Below are 7,309 nucleotides of genomic sequence, written 5' to 3'. Positions count from 1 at the left end.
CGGCGAACGCTCTCCACCCAGCGTGCAGGATGCCGCGAGAGCGCATGGGTGCCTCGGCTTTGCAATGCCGATCTCTCTCCCCCTCCCACCCGTTTCCCGTACCACCGAGTGTGCGTGGCAAGCGGCCCAGAGCGGCACGCCCAAAGTTTTTTCCCTAGCACGCGTGCTTCGGCGGCCATCTTGCCCGGGCTGCGGCCGCCATGGTTGCTACGGCAACGACGGTGGCAGCCTCCATTCCACGCCGCTCCCGAAGCGAAAAAAATTAGGATTTTTTTGAGATGAAAAATAAGTTTTCCTTTTGAACGGGCAGGGCTCCGTAACGCCCGATCCGTTATAATTTAAGCGAACCTTTCCTTACCCGACTCGGTATCTGCTGGTGGCCTGGACTCCAAGTCCCATGCTTCCCAGCAGAGGCAGCAGAGGCCTATGGCATGGCGAGGGGCCCCTTATTGAGCCCCTGACGGGGTTTTTTGGAGCCCAGAAGCGCTGCCACCCCTGGAGCCGCCGGACCTACCCTAAAACCATAAATCTTTCTAAAATAAAGTTTAGGTTTATTTAGGCAGGAAGGTTGGTGGCAGACCCATGAGGCAACGCCAACCTTCCAGGCCCAACTCTGCCTCTGAAAGGGGTTGGGACTACAAAACCCATGCTCCCTGGCCGGCACCGGGCCTTCAAATGGTGCATTAGGGTGCTGGGAGTTGGAGCAGGGGGTCCAGGTCCCCCCTGCCCACCAACCGAAACCAAGGCAGGGAAGGGAACGAGGGCTTTCGGGGTGCAGCTATTACCCCTCCCCATGAGAGCCACAGAGGATGGACTTTAAAGCACAACAAAACCCATGTTAAGAGCAACAGCATTACAAAAACCATGTTTCCAGTATTACAAAGTCCATCTGCTGTGACTCTCAAGAGGAATGGACTTTGATACTTGAAACCATACTTGGACGTCGTAACACTTGAAGTATTACAAAGCCCATCCTCTGGCTCTCAAGAGAATGGACTTTGTAATAGTTGATACTTGGACATTGTAACGCTTGAACTATTACAAAGCCCATCTGTGGCTCTCAAGTGGATGGACTTTGTGATACTTGAACCATGGTTTTTGTAGTACTGTTGCACTAGCTAACGAACGTGGGCTTTCTTGTATTACAAAGCCCATCCTCTGGCTCTCAAGAGGAATGGACTTTGTGATACTTGAAACAATACTTGGACTTCGTAACACTTGAAGTATTACAAAGCCCATCCTCTGGCTCTCAAGAGAATGGACTTTGTGATGCTTGAAACATGACTTTTGTAGTACTGTTGCACTGGCTAATGAACGTGGGCTTTCTTGTATTACAAAGCCCATCCTCTGTGGCTCCCACAAGTCACAGCCTTGTTACCCTGAGACAGGAGCAGGGAGTCTCACCCTTGCCCACACCCCTCCTCCCCCCACCCCAAAAAATCTTGCTCCATGTGGGTCATGTTTTCCCTGCCTGCCTTGCAGGGTTGTTGTGGGGAAAATACCTGGAAAGATTATTATTTGATTGATTGTTGTCACCAGAGAGTGGGGTGTTTTTTTTTTTTTGTATATTGGGCTTTTTATTTTTTTTATGAGCCGCCCATAGTCACTTGGAGTGGGCTTATAAATTCTCTAAATAAATATTTATAAATATTTATTTCTTTATCATATGCATTTATTTATATTTATTTATCATAGTATTCTTTCAGTAAAAGGGAAGGCAGGGGTAAAAACACAAAACACCGGAAGTAAAATCTGAATTCTTAATGGGGAGATGACAAGTGTTATACCTTAAGTTGCAAACATAATTTTTTTATTTCATTTCTCGCAGCCAAATATGGGTAGTTCTCGACTTTCGGACCACAATTGAGCCCAAAAATTTTTAAGTTGGTAGGTGTCACTTGTCTCAAGGTCGCAAAAGGGGGGTCATGTAACCCCAGGACACTGCAACTGTCATTAATATGAGTCACAAATAAATATGCCTCAATGGTCGTAAATGTGGAAAACGGTCATAAGTCATTTTTGTCAGTGCCGTTGTAACTTCCAACGGTCCCTAAATGACTGTTGTAAGTTGAGAACTACCTATAATACATAAAAATAAATCTAAATAAATAGAAAGTTAGATATGCTCACATACACACACACACACACACACACACACACACACAGAGTTACTTTATAAGACAGGATAAAAATATAATAAATGGACATTTGTCTTTGGCACCATTAACACGTGGCTTCCACAGGCAGGCCTCAACTTACAACAGTTCGTTTAGTGACCAAAGGCATCCATTGAGACTTTCAAGAAGAGACTGGACTGCCATTGGTCAGAAATGGTGTAGGGTCTCCTGCTAGGGCCGGGGGTTGGACTAGATGACCTCCAAGATCCCTTCCAACTCTGATATTCTATAATTCAATGGAACAGAAGTTGCCTTTGGAAGTTGTGGGAGCTTCATCCTTGGAGGCTTTCAAGAAGAGATTGGACTGCTGTCAGAAATGGTGTAGGGCAGTGATCCCCAACCTTTTTGATGCCGCAGCCCGGCACCGGCATCAGCTGGGTGCCGCGGTCCGGCACGCATCAGCTGGCGCCGCCATCTTTTTGATGAAAATGTGCCCGGTGACCTCACCGAAGCACGCTTTCATCAAAAATGATGGCGGGCTTACGCTCGTGAGCTTTTCCGGTAGAAATGGCTTTCTACCCGGAAAAGTTCACGAGCGCGATGCCGCCATCTTTTTGATGAAAACGCTTCCCGTGAGCTTTCTACCTGGAAAAGCTCACCGGAAGCACTTTTTCATGAAAAAGATGGCGGCGCCAGCAAGCCGCCCGGTAGGGAGTTGTTCCGCTGACTGGACCGTCCGCGGACCGGTGGTTGGGGACCCCTGGTGTAGGGTCTCCCGCTCGGGCGGGGGGTTGGACTCAGATGACCTAAAGGTCCCTTCCATCTCTGATTATCTGTTATCAAAGTTACAACAGCACTGGCAAAAAGCGACTTAGGACCATTTTTCACACTTACGACCGTCACAGAATCCCCACAGTCACGCAATCAAAATTCAGGCGCTTGGCAACTGACTTGTATTTATGACGGTTGCAAAGTCCGGGGGGGTGGGGCTGTTCACATTATCTCCGTGGCTCAAACGGTCCATGCCAGTTTTCCTTCCCACCCTCTGGCCCCTCCAAACAACGGAGCATGTCAAGAGTGCAGATGGAAAAATCAGGAGCAGCCCAAAAGGGTGCAGGTTGTCTCTCTGGACAACAGAGGGCAGAGTCTGCCAGCCAGCACCACCTGAAAAAGGGGCACCAAGTCAAAATCCAGCCTGGACCTGAGCTTTTGCCCCATTATACGACCACTGTTCTGGCCACAATTATTAAAGAGAATCCCTGCAGGGGTTTGTTTAGAAAAAAATTACCTTCCCACCAACTCGCAGATGGCGACTCAAGGCGGCTTACAAAGGTATAAAACCCACCAAATAGAAAAGGAATTTTTTTTAAAAAAATAATAAAATAGTAACACGGACGTTAAGTGAGCATGGCTTCCCCATGGATGTTGCTTGTTTAGAAGGTCGCGAAAGGGGATTGCGTGACCCCCCCTCCCCAGGACGCTGCATCCGTCATAAATATGAGCCAGTTGCCCAGCATCTATGAATTTTGATCTCGTGACAATGGGGATTCTGCGACGGTCATAAGTGTGAAAACCAGTCCTTAAGTCCCCTTTTTTTCAGTGTAACCATTGTAACTTTGCACGGCACGAAAAGAGCCTCTTGTATTAACCAGCAATCAGAGATAGTTGGGGGGAGAGCATAGCAGGTTTGCATGACTCCCAAATTGGAGGGGGCTTAACCTGAGTTTACCTGCTAGTTTGAACCCAAATGGCCCCAGCCATGATTTACTGGATAGGGAGTACATGATGGACAGCTGTAACGAGGATTTGACGTGATATCATCAACAACAATGAATCAGTGGAACGGCTTGCCTCCAGAAGTTGTGAATGCTCCAACACTGGAAGTTTTTTAAAAGATATTGGATAACCAGTGGTGGGATTCAAATTTTTTACTAATGGTTCTGTGGGCGTGGCTAGGTGGGCATGGCAGGGGAAGGATACTGTAAAATCTCCAGTCAGAGTGGGTATTTGCCAGTTCTCCGAACTACTCAAAATCTCTGCTACCGGTTTTCTAGAACTGGTCAGAACCTGCTGAATACCACCTCTGTGGATAACCATTTGTCTGAAGTGGTGTAGGGTTTCCTGCCTAGGCAGGGGGTGGACTAGAAGACCTCCAAGGTCCCTTCCAACTCTACTATTCAATAGATAGATAGATAGATAGATAGATAGATAGATAGATATAGATGATATAGATAAATGAGATATAGATGAGATAGATTGATTTGTCTGAAGTGGTGTAGGGTTTCCTTGCCTAGGCAGGGGGTTGGACTAGAAGACCTCTAAGGTCCTTTCCAACTTCATAGATATAGATGATAGATATAGATAAATGAGATATAGATGAGATAGATAGATAGATATAGATGCTGCTATTCAATAGATAGATAGATAGATAGATGATAGATAGAGATGATAGATATAAATGAGATATAGATGACATAGATAGACAGAGAGACAGACAGACAGACAGACAGATTTGTCTGAAGTGGTGTAGGATTTCCTCCTGCCTAGGCAGGGGGTTGGACTAGAAGACCTCTAAGGTCCTTTCCAACTCGGTTATTCTATTCGAGGGGTCTTTCAAACATGACAGCTTTAAGACTTGTGGACTTCCAACTCCCAGAATCCCTCCTCCAGTCAGGTCAGCTCAGGAATTCTGGGAGTTGAAGTCCACAAATCTTCAACTTGCCAAGTTTGAAAGACCCTTCCTCTATTCTATTCCAACATCATTTATTACATGCATATGGTGGCCGAGCAGTTCCATTGCATGGCATGTAGGGCTCTAATGGCCATCGGCGACCTTTTGAATTGGAACCCCAAACCTGGCACCAGAGGGCTTCCATGCCCCCCTTTAGGTGCCCAAAATTGCTCACATGGCTGCACTCTGCACCAACGGAAGCTTCGGGAGACTTTTTGTGTAAAGTAGGTTGCAGTAGTCCAAACCGGAGATGACCGGGGCATGAGCTACTAAGTGATATAATATTATAGTAGGGATGTCCAAGCTTGCCAATTTTACACCTTGTGGACTTCATCTCCCAGAATCCCCCAGCCAGCCACCTACACTGCAAGGTTATTGTTATGGGAAGGCTTGGCTTGACCAGTGATTAAAATAATAAGTTGATAAATGGGATTTATCCTACTGTAGATCAGGGGTCTAAAACCTTGGCAATTTGAAGACTTGTGGACTTCAACTCCCAGAATCTCCCAGCCGGCAAAGATTTAGAATACAGTAGAGTAGAAAAGAATAGAATAAAATAAAAGAATAGAATAGAGTAGAAATAAGAATACAATAGAATTGAATTGAATTGAAGAATAGAGTAGAGTAGAGTAGTAGAGTAGAGTAGAGTAGAGTAGAATAGAATAGAATAGAATAGAATAGAATAGAATAGAATAGAATAGAATAGAATATGTTAAGCCTGGATTCCCCAACGGGTGTTAAAGGAAAAACAAACTAAACAGAACGTGCAGTGAAGTCAGATAGGAAGACAGGTAAATGTGTGAGATAAGTTTTCTAGTTAACACGCAGTAAAAATACAGATACGCTTGTGCTATCAAAAATATAGTTTATTCCATTTAAGAATTATAGCATAGTCAAATAAACGGTCCAAAAGTCATATATCAATTTCAGTCAAGTCTTGTCGGGGATACTCTATTTGCAAAGTCCGTGTTGAATAGCCAATGTCAGTTCACTTACAATAACTCAGTCCAATCTTTATCTTCTCTCCGTTGAGAAAATCAACACTCCTTTTTCTCTCCCCTGCTCCAGCAAGACCGCAGTCATCAATCCATCCAGTAATTAGGGATCAGTAAGCCAGAGAGAGAGAGCTGCTATTGCCTCGCTTCTTATATAGTGCTTTTACAACCACACCCTTAATTACATTCTTGCAGTTAAAGTTACACACACTTTAACCAACAAACCATGATACCATATTTATTATTTTTACCCAAACCAGTTAGGGTAAACAATGTTATCCCTAACAGAATAGAATAGAATAGAAGAATAGAGTAGAAGACTAGAGTAGAATAGAACAGAATAGAATAGAACAGAATAGAATAGAACAGAATAGAATAGAAATAAGAATAGAATAGAATACAATAGTAATAAGAATAGAATAGAACAGAATAGAAGAATAGAGTAGAGTAGAATAGAGTAGAGTAGAGTAGAGTAGAATAGAATAGAATAGAATAGAAGAATAGAGTATAAGAGTAGATTAGAGTAGATTATAGTAGAGTAGAGTAGAATAGAATAGAAGAATAGGGTAGAGTAGAAGAGTAGAGTAGAGTGGAAGAGAATAGACATAAGAATAGACAATAGAATAGAATAGAATAGAATAGAAGAATAGAGTAGAGTAGAGTAGAGTAGAGTAGAATAGAATAGAATAGAATAGAATAGAATAGAATAGAAGAATAGATAGAGTAGAAGAGTAGAGTATAGTAGAATAGAATAGAATAGAATAGAAGAATAGAGTAGACTAGAATAGAAGAGTAGAGTACAACAGAGTAGAATAGAACGGAGTGGAGTGCAATGGAATGGAATGGAATAGAATAGAAGAATAGAGTAGAGTATAAGAGTAGAGTAGAGTAGAGTAGAATAGAATAGAATAGAATGGAATAGAATAGAAGAATAGAGTAGAGTAGAAGCTTAGAGTAGATTAGATTAGATTAGATTAGATTAGATTAGAATAGAATAGAATAGAATAGAATAGAATAGAATAGAGTAGAAGAATAGGGTAGAGTAGAAGAGTAGAGTAGAGTAGAATAGAATAGAATAGAATAGAATAGAATAGAATAGAAATAGAATAGAATAGAAGAATAGAGCGTATAAGAGTAGATTAGAGTAGATTAGAGTAGAGTAGAATAGAATAGAATAGAATAGAAGAATAGAATAGAATAGAATAGAATGGAGTGCAATGAAATGGAATGGAATGGAATAGAATAGAATAGAAGAATAGAGTAGACTAGACTAGACTAGACTAGACTAGAATAGAATAGAATAGAATAATAGAATAGAGTAGAATAGAGTAGAAGATTAGAGTAGAGTTGAGTAGAAGAGAAGAGAAGAATAGAGCTGAGTAGAGGAGTGGAGTGGTGTGGATTGGAATGGAATGGAACGGAACAGAACAGAACAGAACAGAACAGAATAATAGAGAAGAGAAGAG

Source organism: Notechis scutatus, chromosome Z, assembly GCF_049901735.1.
Source record: "Notechis scutatus isolate UNSWTSFEM ecotype Mainland chromosome Z, rNotScu1.2, whole genome shotgun sequence".
In the NCBI taxonomy this organism is placed as follows: domain Eukaryota; kingdom Metazoa; phylum Chordata; class Lepidosauria; order Squamata; family Elapidae; genus Notechis; species Notechis scutatus.
This window is presented reverse-complemented; position numbering follows the sequence as displayed.